The sequence below is a fragment of the Protopterus annectens genome, chromosome 8.part0 (assembly GCF_019279795.1).
Source record: "Protopterus annectens isolate FY-2018-M chromosome 8.part0, PAN1.0, whole genome shotgun sequence".
Lineage (NCBI taxonomy): Eukaryota > Metazoa > Chordata > Ceratodontiformes > Protopteridae > Protopterus > Protopterus annectens.
Window position 1 is genome coordinate 810701504 of NC_056741.1, and position 25152 is coordinate 810726655.

Consider the following 25152-nt stretch of genomic DNA (forward strand, 5'->3'; position numbering starts at 1 on the left):
AACCCCCCTGAGGAAAGCTGCAGAGGTAGCTGTGGCCCTTGTGGAGTGAGATCTGATGCCTGTAGGTACAGTTTTACCATGAAAAGAGTAACAAAAGTGAATGCAGTGGGCTATCCATTTTGAGATTGTCTGTTTGGAAATAGGCTTCCCTTGAGCACCTGTAGCATAAGACACAAAGAGTTGCTCTGATTTTCTGTAAGGCTTTGTTCTGTCCAAATAATAATGGAGCTGTCTGTGAATGTCCAAGGAATGTAGTAGTCTCTCCCCTTTGTTTTGTGGATTAGGGTAAAAGGTAGGTAAGTGGATAGCCTGATTCAAGGCTACCCTGGATACTACCTTTGGCATAAAAGAAGGATTGGTTCGTAAGGAAACTCTGTCCTGATGGAAAATGATGAAAGGCTGCACAGCCATGAGGGCTTGTAGTTCCGAAACCCTGCGTGCTGAGGTGATAGCCAGAAGGAAGGCTGTTTTCCATGACAAATATTGCAGTTCTGTTGAAGCATCTGGCTCAAAAGGAGGCAGGGTCAGTTTTTCTAGAATGAAATTGAGGTCCCAAGCAGGTACTGGTTGCTTCCTTGGGGGTTTTATATTCTTAGCCCCTCTGAGGAACTGTCTTAAGAGAGGGTGAGAGAATAGAGGAGGATCAGTGTTGTACTCTGCAGAAATGGCTGAGGCATGGATTTTGATGGAGGAGAATGAAAGTCCACTGCATAGCATCTCAGCTAGGTACTGTAATATTTGAGGTAAATTCAGTATTTCAGGATTCTGACCCTTTTTCTGATTCCAGGCACAAAACCGTTTCCATTTTGCAGAGTAGGCTTTTCTAGTAGAAGGCCTTCTGGCCTCCAAAATGACATCCTGCACCTCCTTGGAGAGTAGGGTCTGTTGTGAATTTAAGGAATCCTCCATGCAGCTAGATTGAGTGTTTTCAGCTGACTGTGAATAGTTTTGAAGTTGTGCTGAGTCAGTAGAAGTGGCATTAGAGGCAGGATCCATGGTGGGGAATGCATCAGGCTCCTCAGCAGTGGGTACCAGTGTTGTCTTGGCCAGTCTGGAGCAATGAGAATCATCTTTGGTCTGTCTGCTCTGGCTTTTAATAGAACTTTGGGCAGCAGAGGAAGTGGTGGAAAGGCATAAACTGTCATTGTTGTCCAAATGAGAGTGCGTCCACTTTCCAGGCCTGTGGATGAAAGGTCCTTGAGCAGAATTTTGTCAATTGGTAATTTCTGTGGGTGGCAAAGAGATCTATGTCTGGCCTTCCCCATGCTTGAATTATCTTTGTAAAAACTTGAGGATGCAACTTCCATTTGTGTGGATCTGTCATATTTCTGCTTAGGTGGTCTGCCAGCGTGTTTTCCTTGCCTGGCAGGAACTGTGCTTGAAGTTGGATTTGTAATTCCAGAGCCATGTTCCAAAGAGACATGGCTAGCCTGCATAGGGGTATGAATGGGTTCCTCCCTGTTTATGTACCACATCACTGTGGTGTTGTCTGTCCTTATCAATAGCTGGCCTGGATGCAGTAGGTCTTTGAAAGCCATAATAGCATTTATTACTGCAAGCATTTCCTTTTGTTTGATGTGTAGGTGCTTTTCTTTTTGGGACCATTTGCCCCGAATGCACCGATCTGTCATGTGCGCCCCCCCAAGCGTAGTCCGAGGCGTCTGTTGTGATGACTTGATTTGCTTGAGGCTTGTAGAATGGGAGACCTATATTTCTTTGGCATGCTTGAACCCACCACAGAAATTCCTTTTGAAGACATGGAATCAGTGGTATAATTGTTTCCAAACTGTGGCTGTGTTGAGACCATAAGTTTTTTAGGTACCATTGAAGTTTCCTCATATGCAGCTTTGCACATGGGATTAGCAGGATGCAAGATGCCATGAATCTCAGAGCCTGCAGGATTTTTCTTGCAGTCAGCCTGGTGAAGGATGCCAGTTTTCTGAAGTAATGAGTTAGTTGCCCTTGTTTCTCTGGCGTGAGGTAGGCCGTCTGGGTGTTTGTATTCAAGCTGGCACCCAGGAAAATTATTGTTCGAGAGGGTATTAGTCTTGATTTCTTTTTGTTGACTGTGTATCCCAGAGAATTCAACAACATTATTACAAACACCAGGTGTTTCAGAAGTATGTGTTTGCTGTCCGCTTGGATCAGGCAGTCGTCCAAATATGGGTATATTTGTATCCCTTGAAGTCTGCAGAAGGCAATTACTGATGCCAGGCATTTCGTGAACACTCTGGGCGCAGTAGATAAGCCAAAGGGCAATTCAGAGAATTGATAATGGGTTGAACCTGCAAGAAATCTGAGGTATCTTCTGCAATCTTGTCTGATTGCGACATGCAGGTATGCCTCCTTGAGGTCCAATGTTACCAGCCAAGAATCCTTGCCCAGCATGGGAAGAAGCTGCTGTAATGTGAGCATCTTGAATTTTGGTACGAGTAAATATGTGTTTAGGATGGATAGGTCCAAAATAGGTCTCCAATCTTTGCCCTTCCTTGGTACCAGGAATAGTCTGGAATAAAAAGGTACCAGGAATAGTCTGGAATAAAAACCTTGACCCTGTTCTTGTGCAGGTACCTCTTGAATAGCTTTCATGTCCATGAGATCTGAAATTTGTTTTTGTGCCTCTGCCCTTTGATTGTGTGGCAGGTTTGGCATGCCTCTCATTTTTGGAAGGGTGTGAAAGTGGAATCTGTAGCCTCTGTCTATAATATCCAGGATCCATTTGTCTTTTGTGACAATATGCCAATTTTTCGAAAATAACGCCAGTTTTCCGCCTAAAGGTGCTGCCAATTGAGCCTTTCTTGGCATGCAAAGGGGAAAGTCATTGGTTCTGCTTTCTGAATGGCTGTGAACTATCCTCACCACCTCTTGGTGTAGGTGCTTGCCATTGTCTGCCTCTAAATGATCCTTGAGATTGCCCTCTACCCCTCGGGCGCCTGTATCTACCTCTTTGAGGTCTGTCCGTGGCTGGAAAAGACCAATTTTTTGAAGGCTAATTTCTACTGAAACATGGATGTTGTACCTGTAGGAAATCTTTCACTGTTTGCATTGATTTTGCCTTTTCCTCCATTTTCTTTAATACCGCCTCAGCTTTAACACCAGACAATACATCTTTTTGAAGAGGTGCATCTAGTAGTTTAGCTTTGACATGATCTGGTAAGGTTTGCTCTTTGAGCCAAGCATGTCTACGTATGACTGATCCTGTAACAGCAGCTCTACATGAGGCCTCTAAAGCATCAAAACCACATTGCAAGGTATGTTTACCCACTTGCTCTGCACTATGCAACAAATCCTGCAACTCCTTCAAGTCTGGTTGTTCAGGTTGTGACATTTTGCTTTTCAACTGAGATAACAAAAACTGTTGATACTTTAACATATGGAACTGACAGTTTAATGCCCTCATGGTTAAGGTGGCCGAGGTGTATAACTTTTCCCCCCACCTTTCTAAAGCTCTGGAATCTCTCTCTGAAGGTAATGGATTTTTGGCAGTGGAGGCCTTAATTCCCTTGAGACCCTGTGAAATAGTTTCTGGGTCAGCCGCATGGCTTTTGTATAGGAATTGGTGTGAATCAGGAACCCGGTAATACCGGTCAGGCTTGACTGGAGCTGGAGGTAAAGAATCTGGGTTAAGGCTGGCCTCTGAATACACATCATCTAGTATGTCTAAGACAGGAGGGATAGCCAGAGGCCTGTGCTGAGGGAGCAAGAGGAAATCCCTGAGCCTTTTCTTGGAGTCTGAGTAATCTTGGCCTTCCCAGGGGAAGTGTTCCCTCAAGGTATGCAAGGTTTCCCCAAAAGAGTAGTCCTCAGGGGGGGAGAGACAGAGGGAATGGACTCCTCTGCATCAGAATCTTCAAAGGGGGAGTATGAATGTTCCTGGTCTTCAGAATGTTCTGAAGTAATGGAGGCCTGGTCCGAGGAAGGGTATTCTTCCTCCACTCTGGGCCTTTTATCCGAGGGGGGTTGAGAACCCCTGATAAGAGAAATCAAATCCTCAGCCATTTTGAGCATCTGCTTTTTAGGCATGGGGCCTTGAGAGGGGCCCTGTGGAGCTTGTCTCTTAGAATGCATGGCTGCTTTAGATTTAGTGAAAGCCTTAATGAAAAAAGAAGAAGGCCTGAAGACACCTTGAGAGGTGGCAGGCCTGTCTGAGTTTCCCCGCCAAGAGTGGCTTCGGCATCTGTAGTCTGGGTGTGGGCCGAAGAGCCTGCGACCTCGGGCACAGAAGACACCGCTAATGAAGTGTCATCGGTAGTCAGGGGCTGCGTAGGCGCCTCGCTGAGAACCGGAGCACCAGTAGTTGGCTTTAGCGTGGTGTCGGTAGAAGTCGCGGACCTCATATATCGGTCCTTATCTTTGTGTCTTTTACTCAAAACTGGAGTCGGATTATCCGACGACATAATGAAATTAAACTTTTTGCCAAAATAGTGTTGGGTGAACTCCGCCCGACGCTTAATAGTGCGTCTGTTGAATGTAGCACAAAAACGACAGGCCGAGACGTCGTGGTCTGGGCCTAAGCAAGGAATGCAGAGGGAATGGAAATCCTTATGTGGTATTTGCTTCCCACATGAAATGCAATTATTAACTTTGTCTGACATCGGTCTAAGGCAAGAAAAGTTTCCCCAACGGGGTACTTAGCTTTCAAGAACACTTCGGTTGAAAAATATTCGTAATCTCAGGAGCTGGCCGACCGGCACTTGCGAACTGCTTCTGCTTCGGGCACCGCGCTGCAAGAAAGACTGAAGAAAATGGCGTCGGCTGGTTCTTTTATACCCCTGTCACACTGACGTCAGGGAAGAAGCGACGACATCCGACACCGGACCTAGACTTTGGAATTCGGCCGACCGAGGACCCGCCTGACAGCAGGAAAACCCATCTGTTATGACTGCAGCTGTATGCACGATGAACATCTGCCCAACCAAGCCATTTATACAAGGCAAACACATCATATATCATAATACACCCTACTAACAACCAGAGCTTACCTACATTCAAGATCCTTTACAAATAGAAAGCACACTTTACTAAATACTAGTGTTCCAGTACATAAGGGTAATGACAACTCTGCAATTGTTCCACTTTCTGATAGCAATGTATGTGTGAGCAAGCTGTTACTAAATTATCCATATTATGGAAAAAGATAAGGCATTTATTTAAACTCTGTGCGTACCTTTAAAAATATACTTCACTATGTCTGTCAACTGCAAGGATCTATTCAGAATACAAAGAAATAGGTTCATAGGTTCATACTAGGCTATCTGCCCTGGGGCAATTATAAGCCTAGCCCGATTCTGTATGGCTTACGCCACCCCTTGATTTGAGTATACAGTGCCCTTTTGTAGAAACCACAAATACTTCCTATTAATCAAATCTCAAACCAGCAGCAGCACACAAAATACACTAAACCTCCATAAGAACAAAACAAAACAAAAAACAAAGAAAAAATATAAATAAAAGTCATGAGGCAAACAGCCAGACCCTCCAAAATAAGCATACCATATTATAATGCCCCAACACAAACCCCACAGCACATAATACTAGAGTCACAAAATGCTCATAATACAAACATGTAAATTATGCAAACAACTTCCCTAAATAGCAGTCATACAAGTCTATCAGTGACCCCACTATCAACCAACATTTATTTACCAGGAAGTCCAACTGAGCATTGCCCTTTTTCAGAGGAGGCCAGGTGAGAAAAGCACTATTATGCGGACATCATGGACATCATTTGCATTGTTTCAGTATTTAAAATCGGTTTAATTCATGATCAACAGTTCCATTTATTCAAACATTCTCGACATCGGTTACATCATTTACATCCATTTTGACTTAAAGTAACAGTTACATGGGTTGCATATGAATACAGGTTTACAAAATCATTACTGCAAAATGAAAGGTTAAGCTGATTGCCACTGACTGACACACAGGCCTTAAAGCAAACTATTTATATGCACACCCCGAACAGACACCAACCTGCCTAACTGAAAAAATTACATGGAGCTGCTTACTGCTTGGTGTGATGGATTTGAAGTGTTCTTAAGACACTCAGTCTTGCTGGCTGGATTCTGCTAAAATTCAAAGTCTGGTTATATTTGCATTCACAGTCTGTTGCATACAGAAACTTGCAGAATATACACTGATGAGAGAATATACTTTGCAGCATCAACTTTAGAGAGCAGTAACCAATAACTTTTTATAATAAACCAAACGGAACAACATTGCAGCTTAAAAGTACTGTTCCAACTTTACTTCTCATATAGTACAGATGATGTGAGAGATATAACATTTACCTTAGGACAAATGAGTCCCTACCTCCCTACCATACCTCTAAAATAACTGGATTTATACAGCTCTTTATATACACTTTTTAGTCATGCATAAACATATACATTTCCTCTTGATATTCTATTTTGGAGAATTGCTCATCCTGTAGAAACAATACTAAGCTTCCTTGTTTAAGAATGTCTTGTAAGAGACCAGCTTTTCTGACAGTGTGAACATCCTGTATTCTATTTGGATCTTTGTATAAGAACATCTGTTCTTGTGCCAATGCTGATAAGCATATCCTGTTTTCCATGCAGAAAAACATATTTTTGAGAAAACACATTGTCACAGTGTCATAAACATATCCTTTTGTTTTAGGAAACATATTGTGTCCATCCTGTTATTTTAGGAAACATATTGTGTCCATTTTTTTATATGCAGAAAAACATGTCAGTGTTCTTTAAAAGCAGATTTTGCATTTTTACTCTTGCATACATCCTGTTTTTAAGTCTGTAGGGAAAAATGTCCATTCAGCAGGTTTCTTATTTTCCAAGCCATGGTCATTTAGTACGACTGCTGATCACATATTACTAAACTCTGTTTCTGCATTTAAGCAAGCTTTTTCTTTCAGCATATTTACAACAGAAGTAATTTCAGCCTTATATTCATAATATCTAACAATTCTCTCTGTTTTTAAACATACTCAAAACATTTTATATAGAAAACACATTAAGAAGCAAACCTATAGTCTTCTTTTGATACAAGTCAAAATGCAATTTTACGTAGTTAATACAATGATATTAAGTATTACTACAAAAACTGAATGTATTTCAAACTTTTTCTTTTGCAGACCATTCTGTGAAAATATTTTATCAATTATGAGCTGTGTCTCCTTTAATGTTATTTTTTTTAACATGATCAATTTATTCTTTTGCAATCACAGAATTTAATTTATGACTTAGAACTGTTAAATTAACTCTTTGCAACTGTTGAATTAACTATAAGAGACAGTAACCATGTGATACTGCAAGCATTTATACACTACTGAAAACACACAATTTCAATGTCATTTTAACCATAACATTGTGGTCATGTCTTTGAACTGCCCATTAACATCTTGGTAAAGTAGAAAAACTTCACGAACAAATGTAGACCAACCAAGAAAGAAATCCAGAACACACCTGTGGAGACAATAATTCAACTGCAGCGATGTAATGGTAACAAGCAGGTTTAACACCAACACGAATCCTTCACAGAACAACTTGATGACAAGCGCTTTCGCCTGGGCAATTCCAGTTTTTCAAGTTTGCTCTGACTTGAAAAAGCCTGGAATTGCCCAGGCGAAAGCGCTTGTCATCAAGTTGTTCTGTGAAGGATTCGTGTTGGTATTAAACCTGCTTGTTACCATTACATCGCTGCAGTTGAATTATTGTCTCCACGGGTGTGTTCTGGATTTCTATCTTGGTAAAGTACTGAACTGGGCTTAGATAATAAATATTTGAAAGCAATTATTTTACTGGGGTAAAACCAGTGATATTACAACTTGACAAATTACTTTTGAACTTATTACGATGTATCCTGTACAGTATGTATTTACACAGACTATTTGCTATTTATGCATTTTAATCTAGTAGGTACCCTGGACCCATTGTTTTCTTTAAATATGTTTTTTTCACACATATTCATTACTAGACATTAATTTCATTTGTACTGAAATTTTCTGCATTTGTACACACAAAGACTATCATTTGTACTGAAATTTTCTACATTTGTACATACAAAGACTGTAAAGTACATTTAGTCTAATCTTACAAATTTAATAACATTAATATTAAGCAAAATCTTGGAAAATTTTTATGTCTCTTTAGAAATATCTAGTGGAATTGATACCAAATCCATATGTCCTGTTATTTTAAACTACATACTCAGCAATTAGAAACATTGATGCTTTTTTATACCAACATTGTTTTGCCAAAAACATATTAAAAATAGTGACCATTCTTGCTATTAGAAACATGTATGCATTCTGCATATCTTTATTCTGTCTTGTATAGCTTTATCAATTTAACAGGTTGTAAATACAATTTAATTCTAAACAATACAATAATAACCATTATGATAGCTATTAACAACTTGTAAAATATCTTATCCTGTCAGGTTTAATCCAGTTTACCAGTATTTCTAGTACACTAATACCCGTTTCCCCCCCATAAAAGAGTATTGTCAAGAAGGAATGAGATATTTTTTCCTCTAGCTTTATTTTAGACCCTTGTTGTTTATTTTTTCTGTAGCTTTATTTCAGACCCTTGTTGTTTATTTTTTCTGTAGCTTTATTTCAGACCCTTGTTGTTTATTTTTTCTGTAGCTTTATTTCAGACCCGTGTGCAGTACTGCTTATACAGTCAGTGTAAAACTGAGAAAGTGCCCCTCCCCCTGTAGTACTTCAGCACTATTTACCTGCCCTATGCTGTGAGAATAGAATGTATGTCAGCCCAACACTTTGGTTATACATTTATTTTATTAGGTTACTAATAAACTATGGACTTTTATCTGATTTGATCATTAGTAGGTATTTACACCCTCCTGCACAATTGATTTGAACTGTATGTATACTATAGCCCATTTGCTGGCTGTACTTGATGCAACTGAGGGTTTTTTTTGTCCTTTTAACATTTACTTGCAAACAGATTATAAGTGACATCTATGCACAATTGTGACATTTTATTACAATTACCAAATAGTGTTGCCTGTAAACATTTTAACAATTATGTTTTAATAACAATGATGCTTTAGAAAAACTCAAGCTACTTGCCTGGCAATCAGTCTTGTTGTTTATCTTATCTTTCCAGCATTTCCTGTAACTATTCATTCAGTCTAGGAAGGTCTGAGCTCACATTTTATATTCTATAAACTATAGTTAATTTTTTGGCATTTTTCCTTTAATGTGATTGTGATTTGCATAACTATGCATTTATACTACATTACAATTAGCTTACATGGATTTCAGTATTTTTTTTTTATTTATTTAACTATTTAACTGTCCTGCCATTAATTTTACAAAAACTGTTTGAATAATACCATCTGTGATTTTCTTTTTAAAATTCAGAACTTTAACTGTTTGGTGTTACTATATAATTATAATAGATATTAGTTTAACCAACACATTTATATTTATATTATTTATATTTGCTGTTGTCTGCCTGTTATTCTTGTGTATTGTAACAGATGTACTCTAGATGAAAAGAACACACATGCATGTCTGTCTTGTATATGTATATCTTTATACAAGCATGTCATGTCTTGTGACTTTAAATTTTACTCATCTATTTTTATTTAATTTTATACACTAGAACAGTTTTGTTTACCTTTTGACTATGCTAATGAATGGCATTCATATGCTTTACTTTACTGTAGTACTGATAGATGTCTTGCTTTAACTGAATGAAAGTAAAACATTTAAGAATGATTTGTCCAGACATCAGATCCTACCATGTATGTTTAACCATTTTCAAAACATAAACATATTATAAAATATATTTCTTTTGCACAGATTAACTGTGTATGCAGGAAGTTCCCAGTCTTTGTCAGTTCAGCTAATTTATTTCCTTTATCCTGCAACTGCTGTTGAATTTCCAGTAATGTTGCATGGTCTTTCTGACATTCTTTAGTAAGCTGTTCTGCTGAATTTGAAACTCCTATGCACTTTTGAAAAGATGCATGTATAACTTGTCTAAGCTTCCTGAACTCATTGTGTCTGTCTTTTAGAAGTTTACTACATTCCTTTGTAACAAAATGTACTAGGGGTTCTATCAGTAACTGATTTGACTCGCATGTGGTGACAGGACATAACTGTTCAACATCAGAATGTAATGGAAACACTTTACCCTTAGTTAATTCTTTATCATGAACAAATCTGTCTTTACAGTCTATTTTTTTAGCAATATGATGCAATATTATTTTATGACATAATACACGAAATGCAGTTTTTGTTGAAGCACACACTAAACATTTGTCATTTTTCACATGGTTTTCTTTGAGATACCAGTCAAATATTGTAATACATTTGCATAATGCCTTACTATCAACCTGCCCTAATAAGGTTTTACATGTACTAATGTGCTGTGTATACCAACATAGCAATTTACTAAAGTTTGGTTTACTCCTGCATGAATTATAAATAATATCCATACTGTCTAGTAATATACAAACTGTCTAGGAATACACAAACTATGTATGAATATACAAACTGTCTTAAGAATATACAAACTGTTTAACATCATCCACACTAAATATGTGACACAGAAAAAAGTCTTACCAGTTAGCAAGAAAACAGGTGATCAAGCTGTTATTGTAGATGGCTAGAAATTTTTTCAGAGTCACTTGAGAAGCTGGTGAAGCACAACAGGCAGCGGACTACTGTGCTAGTGGACATTCACCTTTTCTTGAAGAATTTTTGGCACTGCGAATTTCTTGAACTAGTCTCACTCCGGATTTTAGACGTCTAAAAAACTTTACTACTGCAAGCTGCATAAACTGGAATACTTCTGTTTAGGATTTACACATACGTACAAAAGTTAGTTACTGCAATTTGACTGAAGTGACCCTCTGCAGGGCTTACCATCACTCCCCCCTGTGTTTGAATGCAGATTGTAGGTTCAAATGCAGGCTAGCTTGCCATTGAAAAAAATATATGGCTCTTACTTGCTGCTTGCTGTGGGATGGATATGAAGTGTTCTTAAGACACTCAGTCTTGCTGGCTGGATTCTGCTAAAATTCAAAGTCTGGTTATATTTGCATTCACAGTCTGTTGCATACAGAAACTTGAAGAATATACACTGATGAGAGAATATACTTTGCAGCATCAACTTTAGAGAGCAGTAACAAATAATTTTTTATAATAAACCAAACGGAACAACGTTGCAGCTTAAAAGTACTGTTCCAACTTTACTTCTCATATAGTACAGATGATGTGAGAGATATAACATTTACCTTAGGACAAATGAGTCCCTACCATACCTCTAACATAACTGGATTTATACAGATCTTTATATAAACTTTTTAGTCATGCATAAACATATACATTTCCTCTTGATATTCTATTTTGGAGAATTGCTCATCCTTTAGAAACAATACTAAGCTTCCTTGTTTAAGAATGTCTTGTAAGAGACCAGCTTTTCTGACAGTGTGAACATCCTGTATTCTATTTGGATATTTGTATAAGAACATCTGTTCTTGTGCCAATGCTGATAAGCATATCCTGTTTTCCATGCAGAAAAACATATTTTTGAGAAAACACATTGTCACAGTGTCATAAACATATCCTGTTGTTTTAGGAAACATATTGTGTCCATCCTGTTATTTTAGGAAACATATTGTGTCCATTTTTTATATGCAGAAAAACATGTCAGTGTTCTTTAAAAGCAGATTTTGCATTTTTGCTCTTGCATACATCCTGTTTTTAAGTCTGTAAGGGAAAAATGTCCATTCAGCAGGTTTCTTATTTTCCAAGCCATGGTCATTTAGTATGACTGCTGATCACATATTACTAAACTCTGTTTCTGCATTTAAGCAAGCTTTTTCTTTCAGCATATTTACAACAGAATTAATTTCAGCCTTATATTCATAATCGGTTACATCATTTACATCCATTTTGACTTAAAGTAACAGTTACATGGGTTGCATATGAATACAGGTTTACAAAATCATTACTGCAAAATGAAAGGTTAAGCTGATTGCCACTGACTGACACACACAGGCCTTAAAGCAAACTATTTATATGCACACCCCAAACAGACACCAACCTGCCTAACAGGAAAAACAATGCTCCTACTTAAGAGTGAACCTGCAAGCTACCCTAAAAATTATAGACCAATAACTTGCCTTCCCATGATGTATAAACTATACAGGGGAATTGATGCAGACAGATTTTATAGTCATTTAGAAAAACAACTCAATTATGGCAAAAGAAAAAAGGGCAATAAAAGAAAGTCATATGGACAAAGGATCATTTGCTGTTAAATAAAGTTATAATGGAGAAATGTAATAAAGGGAAGAATCTAAGTATGGGATGGATTGACTACAAAAAAGCATCTGATAGTAACCCACATTCATGGATAAAAGTGTGTTTAAAAAATGTATAACATACACCCTACACTGATCGACTGCATTAGAGTGACCATGAAACAGTGGCAGACCACTTTGCAATTAAGCCATGATAAAGGACAAATTATTATCCCAGGGATAAAAATTCAAATGGGGATGCTACAGGATGACTCTGTCACCGCTGCTATTTTGCCTTGCCCTTAACCCATTAAGCTGTTTACTTAACAGCTTAGACAATGGCTATAATTTGGCTCCTAGAAAACAAAGTGTAAATGACTTACTTTCTCTTTGTTGATGATTTAAAACTGTATAGCTCATCAGATGAGGAACTGAAAGTACAACTGCAAGCTGTCAAATCTTTTTCCGATGATATAAGAATGTCATTTGGTCTTGATAAATGTGCAAAAGCAACCTTTAAAGCAGGAAAACAGCAGCACCAGGAAAACATCAGTTTGGGACAAGAATGTGATATAAAAAACACTTGAGCAAGAAGGAGTGTATAAATATTTGGGAACTGATGAAGGATCAACAATAAAACATGCACAGATGTGAATAAAACTTGGTAAAGAATACTTTAGAAGACAAATTAAACCTGAAAACAGTGTTGATGTCTAGGAACAAAATCTAAGCTATAAACCAATTTGCTCTTCCTGCCCTAACTTACAGTTTTGGAGTGACTGACTGGCCCTAAAATGTGTTGGATAGATTAGATAGGAAAACAAGAAGGATGCTTCATGCTCACCAAATGATTTATACAAATCAGTGTATACCTAGATTATATATTCCCTGTTCCAAAGGTGGGATGGGCCTCCTTGAAGTTAATTACATGTATAACAATCATGGGACTCCACACATCTGCTGAACTCAAGACCCAAACGTAGTGAAAGTTTTGCAACATGAGGAGAATAAATCTTAAGAGGACTTCTCTGCTTACTCGAACAGAAGCATATCAGCGTCAAGCAGGAATGAAAATCAAACCAGAAGTAGATAAAAATCAGGTAGCAGCTGAATGTGCCAAAAAAACAAAAGAATATAAGGTGAAAGACCAGATGAGAAGGCAAGAAATGTGGAAAATGCATAAATATAGTTGCTAAGTATAGAAAACTGGAAGAACCTTATGTTGATCAAGAACAAATGCAGGAATGTTTAAGGAGACGTAAATTCAAACCAAGAGATGAAAGGTTAATATTGGTGGCCCAAGATAGTGGGCTATGTACATGCTGGTTTACAAAATCCATTGAACATGTGGGAGAAACAGACAAATGTAGGTTTTGTAAATCCGAACTGGAAACAGTCGCACATTTCATTGCTGGTTGTGACATACTAATGGCAGAAGGACTGTATAGTGAAAGGCATAATAATGTGCCAAGACTGTTGAACTGGGGATTGTGCAAACATTATGGTACTGAAGTGGCTGAAAAACACTGGAAACATGAGCCATAAAACATCACAGAAAATGATGAAGTTTACATCACATGGGATCGCCCATTGCCAACAGTTCAAAAGACAGATGCTAGAAAACCGGATATAGTGGTCCATGAAAAGAAGGCAAAAGTAGCATTGATCACTGAAATCGCTACACCCAGTGACTACACTGTCTTGTGTATGGAGAGACACAGAGTCATAAATTATCAGGTTCTACAGGCAGAAATGAGAGCAATGTAGAAAGATACCCAGACAGTTCCAATAGCAGAAGGAGCAACGAGTCTTCTAAAAAACAATCTACAATCATATTTAGCTGTTACCAATACATGTAACCCCATACAAATTGCAGGTGCTGTGAAGAATACTTTTGGCGGACATCAAGGATTGAAACAATGCTGACTTCATGAACTTTAATTGTACTTTCACTTAGGAAAGGGGTCCATTCTGGTCATGGTATTAGAAACCCAAAAGACTTGGAGAAATTAAAAAAGGCACAAATCCAAAGTAATTTTTGATGTAATTTATTATCACTTACAAGAGTAGGTGCTACAGCAATTATGGCAGCTGGAGAAAATTATTGCTGTAAAGGGCCAAATAGTATGTTGATAATTACTCATAAGCAATGTTTTCAACAAGACTGATTTACAGATTATATGAAATGGATTAAGAGTTATAAACTGAAATACAGGCTGACATCTCATTTTTTTATGGGAGGACTGCTGACTTTTACTAATGCTGAGGAAGCAATGGCCAAGATAGAGTTGTTACTGCATTCACAAGTTCATGGGTAAATACTAGGCAAGCTGCCCTTGCAGGCCATTTTAAGCCTAGCCAGTTTCCCTTTTTGTACTCAAAATAATCCATCCCCATTTGATTATGGATTCCTTACCCATCCCATGGTCATTATATATTAATCCTAGTGAGAATAAGTGGGATCACACCATAGATCATTTGAGAGGATCCATGCATGGGATAATGCATTTAGGAGCTGCAGGTGTCCATTAGCAGTACAAGGGACAGTCCTAGGGTAAATTTTCAGTTTCTCATCCCTAGATCTAAGTTTCATTTGAAAATTGACATGGATGAACTATGCTTTACATAAATGGAAAGTCTATTCCACAGCAGCGGTATCCTCTGCAAAATATACCTGCCCCTCCAAATCATTCTGTTGATGTTGCAGAAGAGATGTAGATCCATATACAGAGTACTTACAATGCCATTTGTAAATCCATAAGTAACAAGTTGGAGGATGCCCTGTATGCCTGACACAGGTCATCCCTTAGCAGTCTATAGGATAGAGAGTACAATGATAGGGCTTTGGTCCATGTAGAACATGTTCATTAAGCCTTGTAAACTTTTAATAAGGTATCTCTGTGGGCATTCCAGTTCCTGCACCTGTCTGGACAGGTACATGCCAAGAGGGGTATTATATTCAATGACTGGCCTAGCGAGGACTAAGTAAAGGGGACTATGACATTCCTAGATCTAAACACAATCATTGTGTTTATAAGTTTTGCAATACAGAAGGATTTTCTTACAGCTGAAGCATGTTGGTTTAAAAGTTAAGTCACTGTCCTTATAAGTTCCCAAATCCTGAAGAACTGGGTCAACTCTTGGATGTGTACTGTCAATGTGGTAGTTCCCAGAGGATACAGTAATGCAATTTTTAGTATTTAGTTTCAGACCATGATTTTGCCACCAGTTACTTATTTGAGACTAGCATTCTTGCAGGATGGCTAAGTCATGTGGGGATTTAATGACTGCTCCTAGCTCTCAGTCATCTGCAAGCTTAGTCAGACAGCCCTTAGGTACTACCTTTTACTTAATAAAAGTAGATGCCAAACAGGAGACATCTCAGGACACAACCCTGGGGACTCCACTGGTAACTGGTTTATTTGTGGAGGCAAATTCCCTTATTTTGATTATCTGCATTTTATCGGTGAGCCAGGCAGCAGTCCAGTGGGTTACACAAGGTTTACTCCCAGTTTATTTAGCTTTTCTACTATGTGTCACTGGGGAGATGTGTCAATAGCTTTAGCCAGGTCAAGATATGCGATATGTACCATTTTGCCTTCATCCATTGCTTTGGTGACCATTTCAAAAAATCCACCCCCGGATGAGTAAGCATGAGTAGACTTTGACAAATCCAAACTGAAATGGGTCTATCGTTTGGAGTTTCCCTATGTCCTGACTAATTAATTCCATGAGAAGTCTTTCCATGGCTCCATTCACTTAGTACAAAACCTGTACATAGACTGAGATTGTATAGTGCTGTTAAAGGGTGTGGCTACATTGGGCTTTATGCTATTTAAGATGCATCCAAGGATATTGGAGGACCCATAGATGCAGTATTTTTAGCTTTTAAGAGCACTTTTAGGGCTTGTTCTTGTGTGATAGCTGTAGGGTTACCACCTGTCCCACTTTGCGAGGGACAGTCCCTCTTTGGGCAGTTGTGTCCTGACAACAAATATTAAAAATGGCAAATGTCCTGAGATTGTAGGACATAATTATGTCCAATATTTTATGTAATAGTTGCATAACACACTTATTCTGTATCTAAAATACTTGAATGTTATAAGAAACAGAATAAGCAACTAAAATGCTACAAGAATAAGCTATTTTTTTAGGCAAAAAAGTTAAGTTCTATCCTTTGTACTGGCCGTGGGTATGTCTCGGCCTGTAAAAAATTATGTTTGTCCCGAAAATGACCCACTTTGGCCATTAGAAAAGGTGGCAACCCTAGATAGCTGGAGGTGAGTCAGTTTCAGGTACATCTTGAGGGACAAACGGAGGGGAGAGGGGTATAATTTGAGATAAGTCATTTTGAGAAGAAATGAAAAATGAAAATGCAAACTTGTGATTCTGCAAGTTCAGTGGAAGAGGAATGGGAAGCGCAACAGGAGGTAAACTGAAAAAAGCGAGTGTTTCAACATAAAGCAACAACATACTGCTGTATGACTGTAAACCAATTTGAACAAACATGTCTAAGTATTATTAAAGTAAGTTGCACCACTGCAAAGAGATAATATCTTCATGGAAGGAAGAAAGTGGGCTTCTTACTACAATTATTGGAAGTGAACATTAATTAATACAGTGAGGGCCCACTCATTTTCTTTCATCTATTCAGAAAAAAAAACTTCAATAAGATAGTTGATAATTTTTGGATACTGTGACAGCCTGCAAGTAAAATACATTAGATAAACATGCTCAGCAGGCAGAACAAACTGAACATAAAAGAATATAACATTAAATAGGACAGAAATGGGTATGTTCCAGTTTAAAGCTGGGAACTTTGGTATGAACATGAAGATTATAATGGTGCAAAATGTAGGGTCCAACACATGGTATGATCCAATGTTGTCTTCTGTCCATCTTCAACCTGTTGGGTTTGTTTGATCGGACTCAAATCCAATGCCAGCCTTTCTTCACAGACTTTTAGCTCCATAGTTATGCCACCTCCATCCATAATTCTCCACTCTCCCACTTTTACCTCGGATCTCATTTGTCACCTGAAGTGACAGAAGCGCAACTATGAGTTTCATCAAGCAGAAGACTATATACTCTTTTCTCAACTTTTTTCTGGCTTTCTTGTTTTTCTTAAATTAAGTTTACATGTTAGTGCGTCACTTTTTTTATTTTTTACTGTAGTATTCTCACGTTTTCTTTGATGTGTAACAAAAATAAATAAAATAAAAAACACTAACAGTATTGTATTTTCTGTGTGTTTGCTCTTGACTGTTTTATAGACAAGCTAGATGGTTTATGGTCATAAAGTTCATATTGTGTTTTCCTCCTCTCTCCTGTTAATCCTTTTTTTCCTTATTAGATTTGCCATAGATAGGGAAGAAGAGGTTTAGGAAACGTGTGGCCTGTGGCCACAGGCTCCTACACAGGACTGCCATGACCAGTGCATTTATTGCCTAGGAGCTTCTCATTTGGACATGGACTGTAGCATTTGTTAAGGCATTGTGGCCCAGGCACTAAACAAGCACCTGGCTAATTTGATGTTGAAAGGGTAGCTACCCTCAAGTACTAACTTGTCAGCTCAAGTCTTGTCTTCCTCCAGGAAACCTAAGAAGAGTGACAGAAGTAGCAAGGATTCTTCTAAGGACCCAAAGGCCCAGGGAGACACCAAAACAGCAGCTTCCCCTTACTCAGATCAGCCAGACCCAAAGACCCACCAGTTTTCTTCTCCTCCAGCTGCTTCATCACCCAGGCTAGCTCCTAATTCTCAGCACTGATCTCCATTAGTGCTGGCTTTGGGGGGAAAAGATTCCCTGACTGAGCATTCCCAGCTCCTTCTTAGTAAAGGGGGTAGAGAGTTCAGGTAAGTTTCACTCCCCCTTTTTCACCAGTGACACCTAGAGAGAGTTTTTTTCAGCTTCCTCCCCATCCCCACCTCAGACACAAGCCTCCCCAGTATGAATTCAAGCACAGATCCTAGCACTGGCAAAAAGATCTCTAAACCTGCATCAGTCACTTCCTCAGCTCAGTCTGCTTGCTTCACAAGCAGTTTTCAGCCTTATGTCTTGCATTGTCATGTTGTTCTTTTTGCAAGCCCAGATGCATCTAGGGCTTCTCCCTGACGCCTCAGCACTGGTGCCAGAGTCTTCAACTCCATCCTTTTGTTTCCCTGCCCTGGGTCCTTCAGCACTGGGGTCTACAGATCCAACACTCTTGCCACCACCTCAGCCATCTCAGATGGCCTAGCCACTTTAGGCACCATCCTCTTCCTTAGCAGTTTTGACTCCAGCGACATTAGAGCCAAAGGTACCCTGGAGCTGAGAGTTTGGGGCCAGAGTTCTGAGGTCAGGTTTGTCTTTCCAGGTTTACAGAGTTAATCCTACCTCTATGGGCTTTGGCAATCAACAGTTCAACTCCAGTCTCAGTGTCGGGATTGATCTGTTTAGTCACTGAGGCCTGTTTTTCTTTGGGGTCCTCAGACCAGAGGAGTGTTGGCTCCTGGCAACCAGTCAGCCTTCAATGCCATGGAGAAAGTTTTCTCCAAGTCAGAAACAATGTGGTTGTCATCACCTGGACATCCTCCCTCATCTATGTCTGGACCTGCGGAAACTCACTGGGTGGGTCCTGGACAACCCACACCTCCAAACCTCCATTTTCCTCTGCATCCAGGGTCTACTGCCTATCCAACTCCCACACAGATTCTCCCATCAGTGAGGGTCATGGGAAGAGTCACTGTAAGAGGAAGGACTTGGAAACCCTCCCATAGGATACTGACCTCAAGGAAGGAGAGGGTTCTCCAAGTCTAATTATGAGAATACCTTTTTTGACACTCTTATGAAGCTTCATCACCAACACCGGGGAGGAGGGGCTGAACTACCAAAGCACCTTTTCTGGAGGAGTCTGCATTTTTGGAGGCCTTTAGCATGGGCCCAAACACATCCTGGGTTGTTTCTCCTCCAAATATGCTGACTGATTTAGTAACTCAGTGGGAATGGAAAGAACCAGATTTGGTGGAACCAATCCCCAAAAAGTGTCATCAAATCTTGGCCCCACCTAAGGGCCAAATGAACTGGAGAAAGAGGCCCACAGTTGATGTCATCATGATGGTGTTGGCCAGAAAAAAAAAATACATTTCAGAGAAGCGTTCCTTGGGCCATCCCCCGAACAAGGAGTCTATGGTTTTAGACCGGCTAGGAAAGAGTACCTATGCTTCAATGACCTTTGCACCAACAGCATTAAATTATTTGGCACATTTTACAAGACTTCAACATGACCTTACATCAAAGTGTGAAAAGTGGTACACACCAGGGATCCAGAAAATGCTAGATGAGCAGCTGTCAACCAAGCAGTCAATTAAAATGTGCGTCTGTGTGTCCAATTTCCAAAGCAGCTGATGGCACATCTCACTCAGCAGGGACCAGCACTGGCTGGCACACCTGGATGCAATTATGCAATTCTGTGGACTGCTTTAAGGCGTCATTTGTCCATGCCCCTTTGACTGCTCCTCCTTGTTTAGCCCACTGGTCAGGATCACTCTAAGAGTGAGCAGAACAGAAGGAGGTTGTCTGTCGTCATCTGCTTTGCCACCCCGCAGTGGTCCTTTTTTAGGCATCCAAAAAATGGGCCAAGCAGCTCTTTTTTTTGCAAATTTCAAAAGTCTTTTCAAGGCCCTTCAGTGAAGGGTTCCCTCACAGCAGAGGAAGCAACCAGAACTGATGCTGCCCATGTGGCAGCTGCAGTCCACAGCAACAAGGCTTCTACAGGGTTTTCTCCAAGAGGCCTTTTCAGCATACCAAAAAGTTGTCTAGCTGCCCGTCTCTGGAGACAATCGGGGGTCACTTGGTTATGGAGAGTCATATCCAGGGATAAGATACCATTTTTATTTTTCTCCAAAAGGTTGAAGGAAATCTCTCTCAAAAGTGCCACCTCATCAAAAAACAGTTGATATTCAGGAACTAATGAGGAACTGTTTCATCTAAAAGTTCCCACCAGACCAGAGTGGATCTGGATCTATTCAAAATTCTTTTTGGTGCTAAAGAAGAACAGAGATCTCAGATCAGTTTTGGATCTATGCAGACTAACCCATTATGTCAAAAAGACCAAGTTTTTGATGGGCACAGTGCAGTCTATTATACCTCTTTTGAGGAAGGATGACTGGATGTACTTGATCAATTTCAAGGATACCTACCACCACATCAAGATTGTGAGGCTATCTAGGAGAATTCTGCACTTTTGGCTGGAAACTGATCAATATCAATTCTGAGCAGTCTCACCACAGCCCTTCAGGTTTTCACCAAGTGCATGACAGTCATGGCAGCCAGGCTAATGCTGCAAGGATTCCATGTGTTTCCATAGCTGGACAATTGGCTCCTCATTGCCTCCACAAGGGCATTGCTTAATCAGGGTTCAGGACTTCTTACTTCAGTTATGCTTGTCCTTAGACATCAGTAAATTACAAAAATTGTCCAACCAACGTCCAAGTTCAGGTCTTGGAAGTTCATAGGATGACATTTGGATAAGGTCTCTCAGGCAGCAAAACTTCCAAATCAGAAACTAAATTCTCATTGAGCAGAAGCTTCTCTTTTAATCCGATCTCACAACCCCCCACCCTCTCTAGTCTTAAGGGTCTTGGGTCATATGGCAGAATCAGTTTGTCTGGTGCCTCAGGCAAGGAACCACATGAAGATTCTGCAATGAATTGCAACAGCTCAATGGTAATATATATTTCATCATATGGATTTCGCAGTGTCCATTGCAAACAGTTGGCAGACTCTAGTACAATGGAGGTTAGTCACCTCTTGTGGCCACCAGATGAGCCTTTATTCTTCACCAACCACAAGCCATGGTCACCAAAGACACCTCCCTTCTGGGATGGAGGGTTGCATTTTGAAGGAAAGATGGCTCAGGGAATGTGGTCTTGTGTCAAGAGCAAACTTCACATCAATGTCTTGGAGATAAGAGGGGTCCTCCTTGAATTATAGACCTTTCAGGATCTTTTCCCAAGGGGTGTGATTTTGGTCCACTTGGACAATATGTTAGTGGTCTGGTACCTGGACTAGCAGGGGAACCTCATCCATATCCTCTTGCTGGGAGGCCAAGAGGGTGTGGTAGTGGGTAATCTACTCTTAACAATTTCTATTAGCAATGCACACCCCCAGATACTCCATCCTGGCAGACAGTATGAGGGCATGGTAGTGGGTAATCTCCTCTCAACAATTTACCTTAGCAATGCACATCCCAAGAAAGTCCATCTTGGCAGATAGTATAAACAGCAACACCTTTCTTCGTTATATGTGGTCCCCAAATCCAACAACTGTAGCTCACATTTTCTGATGCTAGGGCACCACCTGCTGTGATCTGCTGGCCATGCAGTGGAACAAGAAATGTGGCAGTTTTTATGCCCTAGGTCCCCAGATGGGCAGTCACCAAGGGATGCTTCTGTACGCTTGCCCCCTGGGTCTCCTTAAAGCATATCCTCCCACTCCCTTCATAATGAAATTCATTCAGAAAGCAGCTCACTGCAGAGCAACTATGATTCTTGTCCCCTTCTTGCCTTGGCAGGTCTGGTTCTCCTTCCTCTGAACTCATCTTTGACATCCACCCTATGTGCTTGACACTATTCTAGGGTCAATTTCCCCCTGGCAGGAACTGCTCTGCCCAACCTTCATACCCTCAAGTTAACCCCATGGTTTCTCCAATTCCCATGATTAGCCAGGGATCCCAAACTCGCTGATAAGGAGTTGTTAACATTTTGTCTTCTTCCCAGAAGCCTTCTACATGGAAGATTTATGCTACTGAATGGAAACACTTAGCAATTTGAGCTTCCTCTAGGGATCCAGACCCTTTTTTCAGCTCCTTTGGAGGGCTATCCTTGACTTTCTCATTGAATTATTTCATAAAGGGGTGAGCTATTCCACCATCAAGGTACAGCTGCCCACTATCTCCAACTTCCACATTGGAAAGAACTTATTCCAGTGGCACCTCTTAAAACTTCCAATGCTTTTTTTTAAGGGTATGTTCTTCTTACCTGCTCCATTTCCAGATCCTGTGCCTCCTGGGATTTGTCTTTTGTGCTGCATGTCTTAGCCTTTCCTCCTTTTGAGCATTCTGCTTCCATTTCCTTGAAGTTGCGGTCATGAAAAAACATCTTCCTGGTGACTGCTACATCAGCCAAGTGAATTTCAGAGCTGGAGGCTCTGCTTTGTTTCCTCCACATTTGATTTTTCACAAGGACAGGGTTATCCTTGGGATTAATCCCTCATTTTTGCCAAAGATGGTTTCTGAATGTATCCTAAACCAGCTTATTCACATGCCTGTATTTTCTCTGCGCTTTGCTAATAGAGTTGAACATTTGTTGTACTGTTTAGATGTTCGCAGACAGCTGAGGTGCTATATGGAAAGGACCAAAGTTTTTAAAAAACAAAGCAGTTCATTTCCTTTTCCAAGGCTAGGCTAGGGTGGCCAGTGTTGAAAACTATCAAATCCAAAAGACTATCTGACTGTGTTTACTTTGGGTATAATTTGAAGGGAATGTCATTATCTGCAAAACCTAAAGGTCATTCCACCAGGGCAGTTGCAACATTCACTGCTTTTTTCTCCAGAGCCTCCACTGATTATATTTGTGCAGCCACTACTTGAGCTAATACTTGTATGTTTCTATCCCATTACAAACTGGATGTTCAGTTGAGGTCCAGGGCCTCCTTTGGTTCCACCATTCACAGGAATGTTCTTCCTCTAAGGCTTCCCTGGGGAGTTATGCGGCTAGAGACTCTGTCTCACTAGTTGAAGATGACAGAAAAAAATGACGTCATATACAAACGTTATGTACTTAATATAATGACAGTTTTGTTGTCTGTTTCTGGCCTTTTCAACCATCCCTGCCGCCAACCCCCCCCCCCTGTGCCTAATGGGGTTTAACTACCAAGTCAGCGAGTGACTGGCTGTTGAGCACCTTCCAATGGGGCCCGGCCCAATGGTCTTAGTTTAGCTCCTCCCTGAGTGTATGAAGAGTGGTTTCAAGTGCAAACTCGATATGAAGCAACTCTGAAAGAGCGGGGAATTATAGGTAGTAGAGGTGGGGAACTGGAGCTGAAAGTCTCTGAAGAAAGGCCAGTATCAGGGTCAAGTCAGATCAGACAACTCATACATTGAAGAGGACAGAAATAGACAATACTGATCTATCATTACGGTAAGTACATAACTTTCATTTTTTTCATCTGTTGAAGACGTAATGCAGCCCCTATACTATTAAATGCTTACTTTATTATTGTACCATGGTAAGGCAGAATTTTTGTATAATACTGCACTCATAATAATTTTTATTAATATTTTTAATTTTTTTTTTCCACAAACGCCTATTTCAAATTGATTTCATAAGAGTGCTCACAACTTGGTGTTTAAATGTAATGTTAAATATTGAGAAACTGCTACTGTAATGCTTTTCCTTCACACAACACAAGAACAATACTGAAATATAAAAATGGTATTTAACTTGAGCCACTTATTTGTTTAAAGTGTGTTTTAATGGGAAAATGAACAGGTTCTGGATGTCACACAAATGAAAATATAGTTCTTATCACAAAAAAGTTAACTGCCCAGTAAGACAAAAACATTATATGCAACACAACTGCTTAAACCTGGAAGCATTAACTTCTAACATAATCAATTAAAATGTAATAATCTGAACATCTGCAACTGGATGTCTGATTATGGAATTTAAATTAAAATTAGCAAAATACTATATAACAAAATAATAAACAAAAATGGACTCAAAAGTATTTCATTGAAACTCCTAGTGACTCTACCTACAGCATTTCACAGAATATAAAACAGCAACACTAATAAACATAATAGTTCATTCAGCTGAATAATTAACCAATCAAAATGAAACCACATAAAATTATTAAAAAAATAGGAGAAACTTCCATTCCAAGTTCCTGGTTAAATCCACGTGGCTTTAAAGTCCCAAACTGAAAAATATAAATAGCTTCCTTGTGCTTAAGTGAAAAAAATCTAATTGCTTACCTTTCATCAGAACACTCCTGTTCAAGAAATGAACATTTAAAACTTGCCACATTAATATTATGTATTTAAAAAATATCAGCAACTACTTAAATGCTCTTGCACCTTATAATATTTAATCTTTTCACCAATATTAATGCAAATTACACTACCATATGGTATATGCTATTGCTTTTATATCACAATTAAAACATTTTAATAGAAAATAAAACGTGCTAATCAGAAGTGAATTATAAACACTAATTATTTTTATGCACTTAGAAACATTATAATAATAAGAAAACATACCAACTTTCAAACTACTCACTTCCAGACCAACTAGATGAACTGTGTTTTTAAGTGTCTATGCACCAAAAGGTCATTCAAATTTAAACCTACTAGAAAGGGAAATGTTTAGGTCTACCCCTTTAAAATCACTGCAAAAAATGGCTCATTTTAAGAACCTTCCAAAATGTAAATTCCAAATTGACAAATATTTTTCTAAAACTACTATACCAACTAACAAAACAAAAATCATATTCCCTAATCACATGGATATGTTTCTAACGCAAGCCATTTCCTTCAATTAAATCAATCTCACGATATTACTGTCTGGTAATATTACAACTTGTCCAATAAGCTTTACAAAAGTTTATATTACTGCCATGACTCAAAAAGCAATTAATGATTGAACTAAGTTCCCTCTGAAAATTTAGTCAGTCACTCAGGAAATGCCCTTCTTGCAATTCCATAAACAGCAATGGCCTAACAATATATCCAAGTAAGGCAAATGATACTATATAAACAGTTCAAGGGGAGAAACATTTTTCTTGTACAGCTTTATTCCCAATTTATTCCCATACTTAAACAAATGTCCAGATAACTTATCTGAGAACC

General features: G+C 39.3%; 1 protein-coding gene across 1 annotated transcript in view; it reads right to left on the reverse strand.

Annotated features, from left to right (window-relative positions):
- Positions 1-25152, reverse strand: part of ELK1 (ETS transcription factor ELK1) — a 743407-nt gene that overhangs the window by 289166 nt on the left and 429089 nt on the right. The window lies entirely within an intron of this gene.